Source organism: Pseudopodoces humilis, chromosome 8 (assembly GCF_049639895.1).
Source record: "Pseudopodoces humilis isolate 2021_Gansu_Grassland_sample_001 chromosome 8, ASM4963989v1, whole genome shotgun sequence".
Taxonomy (NCBI): domain Eukaryota; kingdom Metazoa; phylum Chordata; class Aves; order Passeriformes; family Paridae; genus Pseudopodoces; species Pseudopodoces humilis.
This window is the reverse complement of record NC_142207.1, coordinates 4,246,082-4,262,796: the sequence shown is the minus strand read 5'-3', so window position 1 is coordinate 4,262,796 and position 16,715 is coordinate 4,246,082.

Below are 16,715 nucleotides of genomic sequence, written 5' to 3'. Positions count from 1 at the left end.
CAAAATTTAGGTAAGGAAAAACAATCCAGTCTCTTTCAGCTTTCAGTGAAAATTTGGCGAATCCAGTGACCTCCAAACCTTCCTAGAATGGGAATGGCTGAATCCATTTCAAGTGGGAGCAGCAATTGTTCAAGGACTCTCCTTTTCCTGGGTCACAGCAGCCCTTCCTCAATCAAGAGACCCAGAGGTTTCCCAGACCCAGAGGACTTTTCCTGTTGTTTTGTAGAGAGAAATGTGGGGATGCCAGAGCATTGTCTCAGAACCACTGGAAAATAGCAAGGTTCTCATTTTTATCATCAAACTCACTGCATGAGGACACAGCTGTGAGATTCCTGACTTTTTTTTTTTTTAGAATAATAAAATATTATTATTATAATTATTTTGAGATAGTTCTAATCAGGAGAGACTAAGAGTTCTAATTTGGGTAGCAAAGCTGATAACACTGACTATCTCATGCTACCAGGATAAGCCACTGCAATGCTAATTACAGGATTAAAACATATACATTATAAACCCAGAGAGATATTGCTCTCCCTTTTTCATATTTTTTTCCCCCCAAGGAAACTAATTAGATTAGGTGTTAAGTTCTCCAGAATATTGTTGTTGTGGGCAACTAGACAGTGACCTGCAGAGTTCCTGCTGTTTATCCATGGGTTTAAGTTATTCCAGCCTTTGGATTGCATTAATAAGTCCAAATGCCCGGTGGCTTCCTTAGGTAGTTGTTATATGAATGAGATTAGTGTTCATGCTGGTGATAACAGTTCTCACATAACATCAACAACAACAAAAAAAATATGGTATGGCTAGGTGACATTGTGAAAAGCTTTTTATTAGTTTTAAAAGTAGCTTTTCAATGTTGTTTTTTTTTTAAAGTACAAATGCATAACAGCAAATATAGAGACATATGGATCTTGGATGAGTTTTGTTCATGTCTGAAAGATCATGAAGGATACAAAAGAGAATTGTGACATATGGAGGAAGCAGATTAATTAATTTGAAAACAATCTTTGTACAAGGAACTGTTTCAGCTCAAGTAATTAAATGTAAAATATTGTATGGTTGTCAAGGTTTGTGTAAGGAGAGGGAATCAGGACTGTTATCAGGTTCTGAGAGAGCGCTGTAAAACCTTGTAATCTAATAAGGTAAGAAACGCTGATGTGCAATACTTAACAGCCCGTTTTGCTTGCAGAACTATTCCACGTAACCAAGAACAAACACATCACCCTGCCTGTAGCACATGCACTGATTATTTACAGTTCCCTCTGCCCTGCTCCAAGTTCAGCTTTAGGGAAACTTTCATCACTTTCTCCAGCACAGAATGACTTTCGCTGTTCATCTCTGACAGCACGTTTAAAATCTTGTTTTCCATTGCCGATAGACTCAAAATGTGTTTTCTCTCTTTGCTGGCACATCTGTCACAGCTGGGGGTGCAGTGGCCCAGCTAGGTCCTGTCTGACACTTGGCTGGACACTGACAATGTTATAATCACCTCTTTGCATATTCTGCAGTTTCATGACTTAATCATGGGACTGTAAATAACCCTAGATTGGAAAGCTATTATTTTAGATCTTCTTGACCATTATTTATTTTGATGAAAATATCCTCAAGCTGTCTAGTGAGGAGATAGTCCAATAAAATATTAAGAACAATTTTGTCAATGTAAACTCTGAAATATTGAAAGGGTTATGGTGTCGGGTTATTTTTTTCCTTTATAAATCTCAGATGCCAAGTAACCCTGGACTGGAGCAAAGAAAAATTGTTGCCTGAGCAGAATGGTAGCTGGGGCACAGCTTTCACCACATTTATAGTGCTTTAACTGTATCTTACTCCTCTCCAGAAAAGTGAGATTTGGATTTTTTCCTAGGATATCAGGGAAAAAAAACAATGCCTCATTAAGCAAATATTGATGGGTCATCCTTGAACCCATCTTGGGAAGAATTTAGTCTGCCTGTGATGGAAAGTAAAGAGAGCAATTTATAGCACCTACTATGCTCAGCAAAAGCAGTGTTTCAGACAGAAGGCTTACAAACCTCTTGGGTTTCATTTGGCATGTAGTTGGGACTTCTTGAAACCAGTTAACCAACCCAAATCAAAAAAGAAAAATTCCAAAGTCCCAGTATCTGAATACATAAATTTTATTTCCTCTGAATTCCCTGCCAAAGTCATTTCAGTCATCAAACTCGCACACAAATGATATGCATGCATTCTTACAAGCAATTGCTTTTTTCCTTTCAAATATTCCTGAAGAAAAAGTAAACCTTAATTATGAAGAGATAACCAGAGGTGTTACCCTTAGAATTTAATTATTATTTGATGAAATTTCAAAAAACCACTAAACTAAGCTATAACAGGGGCAGAAAGTATAGTAAAATGGTAATTATGAAATAAGAGATATGAATTAAGATAAGTCAGAAAACATTTTTGCAAGTGTATGCTTGTGGGAAGGGGAATAAAATAAGTGAATGTTTTTTCAGTCTTATAAAATATTAACATTTGGAGTTAGAAGGTGTGTTAATTGATGCCATCTGGTGAAAGGGCATGGAAACCATGCTACCCTTTACCTTCTAAAATAGCTTTCTCTGAGAGATGTGGGACCATTACTGTTGTAAGGTGGGCTGTGTTTTGTACTGCATGAAATTTGAGAGTAAAAATCAAATAAATGTGGGTGGGATGCACCAGCAATAAAAGATGGAGACCTGACTTAGCAGCACAGAAGCAGCAAATGTGTAAGTGCACTTGGCTTCTACAACTCCCTCTCAGGGCTCTGCAGTTGTAGTCACCAATGACATGTTTTGAGCAGCTGGAATCTTGGGCTGCTGATTTCCCGTAGACAGCAAAATTAAACATACTTTAAAGTGTTCATATTCATGATGGATGGTCATATACACTTCTTTAAATTGTCAGGCTGTTCCTCAGCACAGAGAGCTGCCTGCTTGCAGTGTGAAGGATGGAGAGCTGAGACGTGGAAATGAAGGAGCTGAGGGTTTGTGTTTTGAGGGCAGCCCCCCAGGGAGGAAGAAAAGCAGAGGATGAGCTGAGCTGGGTGAATTTCTGAGCTCTGCCTGGAGCAGCAGAGATTGCAGTCCTCACTATCTTCTCCCTCTCCCTGGCACGAGAACCAAAATCTGCCTCTTGGCCAATCTGCCTGTCCCTCCTTCTGACTTTTGCAAGTACTCACTGTGGGTTCCTCAGAAACACCAGAAATTCAATATTTAAACCTTGATTTAAAGGTAATGACCTGAGAATGTGTGCTGGGAGCTCAGTCTTGAAAACCTTTATCTTAGTGATAATAGACACACACAAAATATTCACTCTAAAGGTGGGATTAATTACACACTTCCTGCTTCCCCACTTGCAAATCATAGGAAAACAAACTTCTTTTGTTAGATTTTACTTTCTTAAGAGGAGTAGCCCCTCAACTAAACATTTATCCTTGTTTCTCAGTTTTTTAGCACTTCAACTTTGCTGCTTTGGAATCTGCTGTGGTGTTACTTTTATTCCCAGATCATGAAGACACAGCTAAGGGAAGCATCTAATCCTGAAGTCAATTCATAAATCTGTCTAAACAACAATTTTATTAGAACTGAAGAGAGAATGAATACCTTGTGTGTTTGTCTGCTGAGATACCTTTGTACTGTCCTTTAATTAAGGATTTAACTGTTTACAATTATCCAGCTGAATTTTCCTTGGATTAACTAGTTAGTTTACTACCCTTAGGAAAATACCAGCTTTTTCCTCCTAGAACTCCCACTGGGAAGTTTCTTTGAGTGCAAAGACAAACCTGCCATGGAGGCTCCACCTTTATTTTTCCAGAAGGATGCACAAGTGCTGCAGTCTTCTGGTACAATTTTAATTCCAATCACAGTTGAGTTCTACTGATACTTTGTGTTTCAGTGGAAGCATGAAGCTTTTTTGCTAGACACTCTTTCTTTGTAGGCACTGTGCCTAATTTTTAAAGGAATAGGCTTTTATAGGCTGAAAGGTAGGAGGGAATAATGGAAATGCTGCATTTATTCTATTTTGTCTCATTTAAGTTTCACATTAAAATGTGTAAGGGTCACATTCTAATATCAAATTTTCTGGTTGTATCAGGCAGGAGCTCAAACACATGTTTACAGGCAGTTTCTGTAACAGTGGAAATTAATTGTAAATACAACTGTTCTGTGTCCAGGAACATAAAAATAAAAGTCTTGCTTTGCTTTTCTCAAGAAAAATCTTTTCCTTTGAGATTTACCTAGAAGGTTACAGAATATATCCTATAAATCTCTAAAATTGAACCTGACATCCTCTGAGAAATATTTTAACCAAGTGTTCACTATGATTTTCAAATCCAGTTGTTAGACTTTTAAGGAATTGCTTATTTCCCTCACTTCTGTCATGACACAGAAGCTTCCCTAACCCAGTTACTTATGTCAGGAATGTATATACACAGAAGTGACTTCATGCCAGAGGCCTCTGTGCACACTTCTAAATGGGAAAGTAAAAATCCTAATACTTGATGCCAGACGACAACACAAAGATGTTTCCTCTGTGGCAAAGTGCTCGTGGTCTCCCTTCATCTGTTGCTGAGAAACCTTTCTGAGGATTAATCAGGGAAACATCGCAAATGCTGCTAAATCATGCACCACACTACAGATTGAGCTGCTCTAAAGAGATGAGAAAACTCGCTTTTCCTGTTAACCCAGCACAGGCTGGTGTGCAGCAGCATTTCCTCCAGTGAATGCACTGCTGTACAAGTGCAAAATATTTACACTGTGTCTCCAGCAAAGCTGACAGCCACGTCTCACCAGGAGCCACTCGTATGACAAGGACAAACACAGGCACACTACACACTGGGGATGGCAGGAGATGCTCAGCCAGCTTCAGGGCATGCTGAAAGTTCAAGCTTGGACTGTGGATATAATTTCTTTTAAAGAGACTTGTGGAGATTATAACAGAGGATTGATGGGCCTTGTCCACCCTGGAGTGGGGATGGGAGGTGCTAAAGGTGACCCAAGTAGAGGCTGAGCTGTCATGGCAAGGAGTGATGCAGCAAACTGGAGAAAAACATTGCAAGCACCAGGAGGTTGTACCACTTTACCTGTATTGGCACAGATCTGGTTATTCCAGTAAAAATGTGCCTTTCAAAAGCATTCCAGTCCCTGAGTGGAAGGGCAAAAAAGTGATTCCTATATCAGACACTTTCAAATCAGTCTGGCATGTTCCTGTAAAGGGATTGCGGAGAAAAAGCGTTCTGGTTAAAACACACACAGACTTCAACCAAATGCTTAAAACACTGCCAAGCCCATATATAGAAGAGAGATGAGATTGAGGCTGGCATGGAAAGGAGGGAAAAGCTGGCTCTTTGTGCACAAACTGGGACCTAAGGACTCAGGGAAGGATGCCGGGGAGCAGGAGGCTGTGAAATGCTGTAATGGAGGGTCAGAAACTCTGTTCTGCATTTCACAACATATGCTCCATTGCTGCTCAGCCTCAAATTGCAGAGATTAGATCCCAGATCCTGCCACCAAAAGCCAAAGACTCACAAAAATAGCATTTCTCGTGTGAATTCAACCCTTCCTTACATGAGGAATACATCCATTGTGGGTTTGGACTTAAAGGTGGGTGTGTGTTCTGATGCAAGAGATTAATATTTTGGCCTATGTTCCAGTTTCAGGAATAATTAGCTGAGATTTCCTTTTATTTTATTCAGAAGCATTTAAATTTGTATTTTTCTCAGCCTGTGACTTTTGCAGGGACTGAAATTTGTCCCAAAATCTTTTGGGAGAAGACCTTGGAGAAAAGCCTGTGCATAGGCTCTGTGGCAAGAAGAGCAGGCTATTTTGCTTTCAAAGCTTTGTGCTGCATTCTGGGACATTTGTTATGCCAAGTGCCAAATAAAGAGCAGTTTTTAGACACAGACAGGAAATTTCAGACCAGTGGTAATAGAACTGAAAAAATCTCAACTTCTCCTTTGGTCTGTGGCTGGCAGCACCAGCTCAGTGTTGGCACGTGGGACTGTGACTCTGCTCTGCTGTTGGTCTTGGTCATGTTGCCATCAGACAGATGTCTCGCCTGTAAAGCCACCACAGTACCTGGCAACCTGGCCAGAGGTTGTTTGCTGCTATTCACAAAGCTGGTTTTGTTTTGCTAGTTGGAGATGCTGTTAAATACAAAGGGAGGAATTAATCTTAGTGAAGGAGCCAAAAATGAATCGGTGTGGAAAGAGAATTACTTGCACTTCTCAGTAGGTGGTCTGTCCTCATCAGGGCAGGGACACATTCACAGAATGAGCAAGAAGAGCCTGCTAGAGCAGCTCATACTGTCAGTGTGCAGAAAGAATTGTTTTCTGGGGCTGGCAGCCTGATCTCTGGAGTCACCAAGTACATTTCCAAACCAAAGAGAAAAAAAGCTCTCCCAGCACAATCTTCCTACCAGCCCCCAAGTGCAGCACACCATATGTTAGAAGGTACCTTCTGTCAGATCGTTCTTTTGGGGGTGTTTGGGGAATGGAATGGAATGGAATGGAATGGAATGGAATGGAATGGAATGGAATGGAACAGAGAAGAATAGAAAGAATAGAATATTTTCAGTTGGAAGGGACCTCCAGCGATAAACTAATTCAGCTTCTTAACATTTACCTTCTCCCCATGAAATTCTGCAGGAGCCTCTCCACATGGATAAAGTCACCAGAGAACAAGAAAACGAAGTTCCCTTTCCCCTCCATGTGTTCCAGGAAGCTTTCTTCTGTGGACAGAGCAGGGGGACCTGGATCCTTTAGTTTGCTTTATCCAGCAGGTCAGTGGGAAGAGGAGCAGGTAGGAGGAGCAGGTAGGTCTTTAGAGGATATTTGGAGCTACTGCCAACCCTCTCCTCACCCGTGCCCACTGTGTGGCATCTCAGGGAGGCTGCAGCAGACACCCAGCTCTCTCTTGCAAATCTCATGCTTCATAGCTTTGATCACAACTTCCTCATACCTTACCCAGAGCTGTCAAAATCCACACCCTCAGGATCTCCCCTTCATCCCATGTACAGCACCAGCAGCAGTGTCCTGATGTTAATGGGAACAGGAGCAGATGCCTGTGCTCTGGATTTGCAGAGCAGCGTGTCCAGCTTTATAAGTGTCATTTTCAATGAATCCTTCTAGGTAAACAGGTGGAGCTGCAGTGACAGCAGCTCAGCCTAACAGCTCATCATAGGGAAGGTCAGTAACATTCAAAGTTAATGAGAAATTACATTTGAAAATAAAAGAAAAATACCCCAGTAAAAGATCTGCAGTTACACTGAGAGAATGGAAAGATATGAGTGCCATAAATCCTTGCACATCAGAAGTTATCTGGTTGCCCAGGGTCAGGGTGAGCAGTTGTTGCAGACACAGCCAAGAAGTATTTGACAGTATCAGACATTGATATTGGTCGCTGTTGTTAGACAGATCCCTTGCTAGACTAATCTGATCTGCTGAGGTGAATCCCATATTCCTAAAACACCTAAAATATATATTGGCTTTTCATGTAAAACCCTCACAACTAAAGCTATCTCCCTTGGGCTTCAGTGTGAAATCTCTTCATTTCTGTTGGTTAAACCCTGAGTCACCATTAAGTCAGAGTGCTAAAACTGGAAAGAAACTGGAAGAAACCCTGGAAAAATGGCTGTGACCTGGAAGGAAAGAAAGGAAATCCCCATTTCTTCCATCAGGAAATCCAATCACTCTGCGCCATCAGCATCCCATCCCTCACCAGCACAGGCTCCATTTTTTGTGGTGGGTTTTGCTGTGTGCCTTTGAGGAGGATTGTCTTCTAGTTTTTGGTTGAATTTCTCAGTGTTTCTTTTTCTCTTGCATGCTGGTCCAGGCAAACAGATGTCTCCAACACCTTGGAGTGCCCATTGTCACTCCCCATCCTCCCTCTTTCCAAGCAGTAATTGTTGCAGCATCCAAAGAGATAAAAAGGCATTAAAGGTAATGACCCTTATTCTGATTTCACATACGGCTGGGCCTTACCCAACAAAATCCTAATCCCTGTTTTACAGATAATTATGTATCAAAAGTGATAAATGTTCTGTGACAATATATTACCCAAAAAACCAGTAAAAGACTGATATAGCTGGGAGTAGTCAGAGGTGTGCTCTGAATGTGGTGCTGCGACAAACACACACCTATGGCAATATTTGCAGAACTATTTCTCCTTTTTGGAAATGGATAATAATTTTGTGTGACTCTCAGCTGAAAATCTGAGGCAATACTGTGTGTATTCAGCGCTATTGCATTTGCATAGTTAAATCTTTGTAACGACACATTACCCTTGGATATCTATTAAAAAGAATTTGTAATTGGTTTGATGAGAGATGCCCACAAAGATGGTGCAATGCTGCTTCAAAATTATTGATTAAATCAGTAAAAAGACATTAAAAGTAGCACGAATAGAGAGCTTATTAAATGATATTGCCACGTCTCCTTCAGCAACAGCTCCTGAAGTAACTTTTAAGCAATGTAAAATGCATTAACACAATACTAATTTAAAAAAGAGAAGAGAGCACACTTTCAATTCAGAATGAAAGCTGATCAAAATTAACAGGCTGTGGGGGTCAGGGACCAAAGGATTCTAAATGTGGAAGCAGAGAAAAACAAGAAAAATAATGGCAGTTATTTCATTATTTTAGCTTTTAAAGCCCTTTAACAAAGCAGAGTTCAATCTGAAAAATTATTATTGTTCTAGAAAAATAATTGACAACTATAACTTCAGCATATTTAAAACAGTTTGAAACCAATTAGCTTCTCACCTAGACTTGAAGGAAGGCCAATGTTACCTCTGTAACATAATGTAATCAAAATCACATTGAAGTATAACAGGAGCTATCCTGATACAAGTTGGTTTTTATTCACATTTAGAAACAAAATTAATTGGACAACTGTAGAGAAAGAGTCACCATCCACTGAGTTCATAAGTGGAAAAATCCTTTGTACAGCAGTTCAAACTCAGCCACAAAAAAGCAACTTTGTAAAAGATTTAATTTATTATACAATAATGCACTGATATGGAAAGAGAGTGGCAAGTATCCAAAGAAACCAAAAAGACTGGATTAAAACACATTAAAAATTACTAAGATTTTATATGCAGTTCTGTACGAGGATATGTGGCTCTTTGCCTCTGGGAAGAGTTTTGCTCTCAAATTCTTTGTGTAGACAATAACTTCCACAACAGACACACACTTATACATTTATGCTTTGGACTCCAGAGGATCTGTGCTTCATAAAATCATTTCAGCTCTTATTCTTGGGGTTTGGCCAATTGATCTCCCCCATACTTGGGCTTGCAAGATCCAGGGTGAGTATTGCCCCAGTGCTACTGACAAGAGCATGAGTGATATTTTGCATTTTAGAAGGCTGAGACCATGGAGATGGCAGACCATTGTCTACTCAAGATCCCCACTCAGAAACCAGTCTGGCAGGGCTTCTGCCACCTGGTTACAGCCCCTGTGGCTACCTCATCCAGAGCCTGTTCTGAACCCATGCAGGTGATTCAAGACTTTTTTGATGGGTTAAATTTATATGAGATGCCCTGCTCATCACTGTCATTGGATACTGAGATTTCCAGTCCCTGTCTTCCTTCAATGACACAAAACCCATGTTGTGTGTCCACATGACTGGGAGGAATGGAGACACCAGGTCCAATCCTGGTGAAGATCTGGCATTGACGGTGCTGATATGTGCCTGGCAGGACCCAGAGTCCATCCCCACCTGAAGGATTCCTCTGGCAGGACCCAGAATCCATCCCCACCTGGGGGATTTATCTGTCCCTCTCCACCCAGTATAAAAACCCTTGGTACCATCTCAGGCAAGAAGATTCTCCAAGGACCTGCACAGGCTGCAGTATTTAACACTGATTTCTTTTCAGAAAATTTTGTAACTCTTTTCCATGTGGTACCAGCTCGGCTCATTCCGTCTGTGCCTCCGCGGAGCTCAGACCACCTTTCCCTGCACAATGACAGATGTCTCGAGACCATCGATGGCAACGGGGCTGGGAGGGAACACCTGCTTCCCACAGGCCAGAGCCCACTCCTACAAGCATTTCGTATCTTCCCCACAGCCACAAAATCAGAAAGTTATTTTTATGAAAAATTATCTTTTTTTTTTCTGGGTGACTCCATTGAAGAGCAGCTCTTTGCATGGAGCTCACATTGCAGCACCCAACACACTTACAAAGAGCACTATGTTTTACCCAAAAATAGTGGGGACATGGTGGTTTGGGAGTGCTGGTGCAGCCAGGCAGGTATCTGCTGTCCACACCACAGCAGCTTTTATCAGTTCCCCCTGAATTTGTGGCAGTGGGTATGAGGACATGAGGTGTCCCCACTGTGCTGGGAAATGTTGCTGCTTGCTGGAGCTTGTACCTTTACAGGCATTGGGGGAAGCAGGGAGCTCAGACAGAGCTAAATCTGCTCCAAAAGCAATCCAGAAGAAAATAATATATAGAAAAAGAGCAGCTGCAAGGCTTCCTGGGTGGTGGGGATGCACTCAGGCGCTGCATGGGGCAGTTCTGGGGCTGGCATGTCCCCTGCCCTGGGGGATATAGGGCTGAGAAAGATTTTGCCAACAGGAATAAGGATAGTGGGGATGAACCTCAGTATCCCAGGGAAGAGCTGCCTCTGCTACAGTCCATATTTAATTTAAATGCTGTTAGTAATGTGTATATTACATTTGTATACTATGTCATAGCTTGGTGCTATGAATAAATATGAAGACATAAACAAGGTCATTTATGGGAAGCCAACAGCAATATTACTGCTGGAGAAAGGCACACACAAAAATAGAAACCAGAACTTTTAAGTGGCATGGGGATGTTGCTAATGAAGAAATAAAACATTTTTTCCAGTATTGTCAATGATGCTTTAACTTCTGATATCTTAAACATATCTTCCCTTGAATAATAGTTTCACTTCCTGAAAACAATTTGTTATCCAGAAAACATTAAACAACAGCAAAACCAGGCAGCACTGACTTAGATGTATTATATACAGAGTTACAAGCAACATGGATACTCGAGATGAGTGTAAAAAAAGAAATAAAAATGAACCTTCAAAAGAGTAAAGATATTACAACAAACAAACAAAAAAAAAAGTGACATTGGATAGATAAAAATAAAAACACAAAGAAAACCAACTCAAATGAGACACGGAGCTTCCTGCTAGGATTTGTGTGCCAGTTTGACAATTAATTGATTCAGACTGATTGGTGACTTGGCAGGTACCATCAACACAGTTTCCTGCAATCTGCCAGTCCAACCATCCAAAGGATGTTACTGGATTCTGCCCCACTCTGTTCCCTCTCCCATCTGCTGTGTTATGCAAGATGAGATACAGCAGTCCTAGAGAACTCAGAAAGTATTGCAGAGGGGAGAAAAAGCATCTTCCTTACACCTTACACTCAACATCACATTGCAGGATCAGGGTACATTGAAAATGAAGACACAGTAAGGGAAAATCCTCTGGATATTTTGAAAACTTAAGTATTTGCTGCGCAGAAATTGGAGAGCAACAGCTGCACTTTTTCAATCCAATAATCAGACAGTAATGCAATAATCAGTTGTATCAGAATCCCTACAAATTAGTCATGGCTTCTTAGTGGAAACTGTGCTTTATAATTTTTAAAGTGCATTAATATACTGTTTTTCCTAAGGTGACTTTTAACACCCTTAAGACAAGGTGCCTGTGAAGGTTTCAAGATCTCCATGGTTCTGAGAGGTCCTGTGCAGTGGAAAGGGAGCAGGGTCCCGAGGAGCAGGTACCAATCTGTTCCAGGATACCTGGAGCATCCCACACCGTGTCAGAGCAGTGCAGAGGGAGACAGGACACTGCAGAGGTGACCTCAGCCCCTGATATAGGGGTGTCTGCTGCTGCAGCCTGTCCTGGGTGATGGAGAGCACTTGGGGGTGCTAATAAGGACCAGAGTCACCTTAGACAGGAAGATTTTCCATCAGCTTTTACAGATTGGTACTGTTCAAACATTATTAATATTTACATTGGAAGATTTCCTGAGAGTATAGAAAAAAAGATGGCCACCATCAGCTGCAGAGTGATGTTCCAGTTGTACAGATAATGGGGTTGAAAGAAATGAATAATGGAAGAAAGAAATTAATTTGGCATTTGGTTTTGGCGAAAGTTTTATTCAGCATAGAACAAAGATCTGTTTAGAGAAAAAAATCAACCTAGCAATCTTTATTATTTCTTGCCTGTCATTGTATCTAAATCTTGTTTTTCAAGGAGTGAAACACTGATATCTAAAATTATTTGTGAAACAGCTCAAAACACAAAATGGGAGAAATTTTATTGGTACAAGGCAGCACTTGCATCACTGGTGGAAGACAGCATGAAGATCTTGACACTGAAGGGAAGACATGGCTCCTTCTAAAACTCTTATCATTCCTTGTTTCCAGTAGATTTTTTAGCACCCTCCAGAAGTTCACTGGAGCAGAAAGGAAGCACTGAGGTGCCATTCTCACAGCCCTGGGCTGAACCAGCCTCAGCCTCACAAAAGAGATGCAGCTATAGAGGCACAAATTTATTTAGCAGAACACACTTAAGATCTGGGCATCTCTTGTCATAATTACTCAAGCAATTACCCTGCTAATGAGCAGCTGAGATGGCTGCTGTGTCTGCATGAGCAAGGATCAGGATGCCCCATCCCTGGAAGTGCTCAAGGCCAGGTTGGACAGGGCTTGGAAGGTGTCCCTGCCCATGGCAGGGGGCTGGAACAAGAAGTTCTTTAAGGTCTCTTCCAAACCAAACTGTTCCATTATTTTATGATCACAGGCAAACTTTAGAGAGGCACTTCTTCCTACAGAGAATTTTAGCTTGCAGTTCTGTCCTTCTGCCTCCTCCTGTACCATTTCACACATGTGTGATCCTCATTAGCTATTCAGTTCTGGATTGTTTGCTGATTTTGTTAAATACATAATGAAGCGTAATAAGCTGCAGCAATCTTCCTGCTGAAAAAAAATGGGATATGGAATTAAAACTTGCTGTTCTACATTGCACATCCTAATGGACAAAGCCAGCATTTAAATGACTCTCTGCTTTATGTTATTTGTAATTTTTGTACAGAATTTTCAATGTCTCTACACACAAGTGACAAAAATTTCAGCCTCCTCAGCTATGTAGGCCCACAGCTTTATTTAATGCTTTAGTAGATACAGGGCAACTTTTGAGCTCATCCATTTATCCAAAGAGTTTCTGTGTCAATGGCAAAGATGAAAGATATGTATTTCTTCCATTACAAAACTTTTATACATGTGGGATAAGTAACTCTTCAGTCTAATTGAAAGTTTTCTAACTATTTCTACCTTGGTCTGGGCATGAAACTGTCTGATGATGTTAATATGTTCTCAGTCAAATGTTTTATTTCCCAATGAAATTTAACAGAAGACTTTAGTGCCATGGAATAATTATCTTAATTTTTTTTTTTAACTTCTTATCTGTGTCCATTCATTCTGACTGAAATTAGATGGAATTGCCAATTTGCTTCATTGAGGAAGATTTTCTCAGAGACCAAATCCATCATCTTTCTACTTCTTGAGCAGCTGAAAATCTACCAGGGGAGAGAAGTCATCATGCCAGAAATTAAGTCAGGCAACACATTGCATAAAAAATCCAATGCCAATTCCAAAAAGCCAGGAGAATTGGTCCTGGAGAAGTAATTCACCCTGTCAAAGACAGGTGCTTTTTTTGCTTGCCTAACAAGATCAGAGATTGATTCAACAGGACATATGGAAAATTTAACTCCATTTCCATTATTTTTCACATTTTGAAACATTAGATAATTAATTTTAAAATGTTCTTTCTTAATGAGGATCTGGTGCTTTACCTCCCATGCTCAGTGCACTGAAATCAGTGTCTGGCTTGTGCAGCTCCAAGAGCTGTCACAAGAGTTGCAGCACACAACGGAGGTACATTTCTACTGGAAAAATTTCTGTCATTGATAACAAAAATTATCTGAAGAATAGTTGTTCTCTGATAATTTTATATAGCTGTTCCACTACTATTTTATCTTGCTACCACCAGAAATTTGCCTTAAAATGGTCTGAACTTTGGGCACTGCCTAAGGAACTCAAGGAAAAATGTGACCTGCACTCATATCCAATAAAAATCCCAGTTCTTCAAAGCTGTTTTTATCCCTAGCCTGTCACTCAACAGGAAAAAATTAAAATTGTTATGAATACATGAAATTGAACCTTACTAAAAATTTCAAAGGATAACCGAAAACAAAATCTCAGCCAAACTTTCAGTTTTGCTACAAATCTTCAATGTTGCACAGCTGAGTTTTGAGACTCTTCCCTTTAAAGAGAAAGCTATACAGTTATACAGCTAGTGCAGTATTCTGTGCTACATATACACATTTAAATAAGATATGCTAAAGTAAAAAAAAAAAAAAAAAAAAGCAAAAAAACCCAACTCCATGTTTTTATATCATTAATAGATCAAAATCTCTCATACAACCCTCTTCTTTTTCCTTGTAGAATGAAGCAAGCATGGACATGAGCAAGGGTTTGCTGCTCCTTGACAGGCAGACTCTTGTTTTATATCCCACCTTGTTAATTGTGACTCCTGAGCTCCTGCATCCTGTGACCCCACAGCTGTGCAAGTGCTGACTCTCTGTGATGCTTTCTGAGGTGAAAAATGCACGTTCTGGCTGCTCACCCAGAACAGGGAGTTGAGTCATGGTGCTTTTGCTGGGACTTCTGCAGAGTTAAACTTTTTGAACTTTTGATTTAAACCCTCAGGAATAAACCTCACACTGGGGAGCCTGGAGGGAATGGGAATGCCTTTTTTCCAACCTGATTCAGCCTGGCATTTAATCTCCAGAGAGAACTGAGGCTTCCAACACAGTTACGTGTTTAGCATTTCCTAATAGCTAGTTGCCAGTAATGGCCCCACAATGTGAAAGTTTTCTAGATTACTCTTACAGCCCTTAGCTGTCTAAAGTCTTAATTTCTTAGTTTTGAATTCTGTTCTCAGGCTAATTTTTATTTTATTTTTTTTTTTAATTTTTTTTTACTTTTGTGAAACAGTATCTAATTTTGACCCAAATTCTTGTTTGGAAACAGAGCCTGATCTGCTCTAATAAGAAGTCAACTCTAAAACTGAAATAATGCTTTTTCAGAAAGGTTAACCTTTTGCCTAATCCAGGCCAATATTATTGACTGATTGATTACTCTTTCTACTTCTAAATATATACAAAACCAGGATTTTTGATTATTTCTGGGTAAAATCAGTAGTCCAGTTCAGATAACTTCCAATGATGTTGATTTTGTTTTTGAAAAAAAAAGTATCTGGGTAAAAGCTGTTTGGATTTCAGGCTCTCAGGCTTCTTGTAAACATAATAATCCCAGTTTGCACTTCCAGAATTCTGCCTAATATCTACATTAAAAAAAATCAGTTCCTTTCCCGCAATCTCCACAGAGATAGTTAAAGAGATGTTATGTGGTGTAAGAAAGATACTCTTCCCATCTCAAAGGATCAGATATTACTGGCATTAATATTCTCTTAATTCCTTAATGATCACTTCATTTTTAGGAGCTTAAACAGTGATTTATGGCTTCAAATTACTGAGCAGAAAACATATCAAGCAATCAAAGCTGGAGTTGTTAATAAAGCACCTGAATGCAGTAGCTTTAATGCAAGAGCTTTCCAGAAATTGCTGCAGACATTTGAGCAAGATATCTGCCTCTGAACATGTGGCAATGTGATTTTACAACCTTTTATCTTTCTCCTTTTGCACCAGGACTGGCTGCAGAAGTCAGACTTGATGATATTAGAGGTGTTTTCCAACCTGAATGATTCTACAATTCTTTAATCTTAGTTGAGCTGTAACATTCTTTGTGCCCATCATGACCTCATTTCACCAGCCCTGGAAAAGTGAGTTTCATACAGAATGAAACATTCCCTGTTTGCTTTCAGAGAAGGTGGTATCACATCCCTTCTCTTCATAGCTTATGGAGAGCACACGCCTGAGGTGAAAGCAACATTCTGAATTCCCAACTTTGCCTGGTAAAACCTGGAGCTGCCATTTGTGCAGCACAAATCAGCCACCAGCACACAGACTGTGCAGGCTGAAGGCACTTCTCACTTTCTCAAGCTGCCTCACTCAGCATTAAGTATTCAAAATGTATTGTGAGAAGGATAAAAAAACTGAAAGAAGCTTTTGTAGGGTTGTGGTTGGGATGCTAAGGAGCAGGAGACCTTGGAGTGCAGTCCCTGCCTCAAAGAGCAGCTGTTTATGCTGGAGAGTTTCATGTAAAGTGTGTAATCTTCCCCCTGGAGCAGAGACTCATGTTCAAGACTAACACAGGATGCAGAGCTGTAACAGCCAAGTGGAGGCTGGGCTATCTGCTGCCATGCAGGAGATTGAAAGGATAGAACAACACCAAGAGTGGGATGTGCTCTCTGCATTTTGGGGAAGAGCCGTGACCGAGTCTCTCAGTAGGAAGATGTGTCATTCTAACCTCAGCCTGTGGTTTTAATAAAAATAATAATAATAATAATCATGTGAGCTCTCGCTGCACTCCTCCAGGAATCCAGCTGAGGTCCCTGCAGAGGAGTGTGTGACATTAATGACTCCAAATGGAGAGCCCTGGCTGAAGGCAGCTCCAAGTGGCTCTGCTGGGGACGCGCTGTGTCTCCCCCTTGGCAGCTTTAGACTAAGCAAATCAATTTTAGGCTGCTCTGCTGTGCAGGTTGTTTCC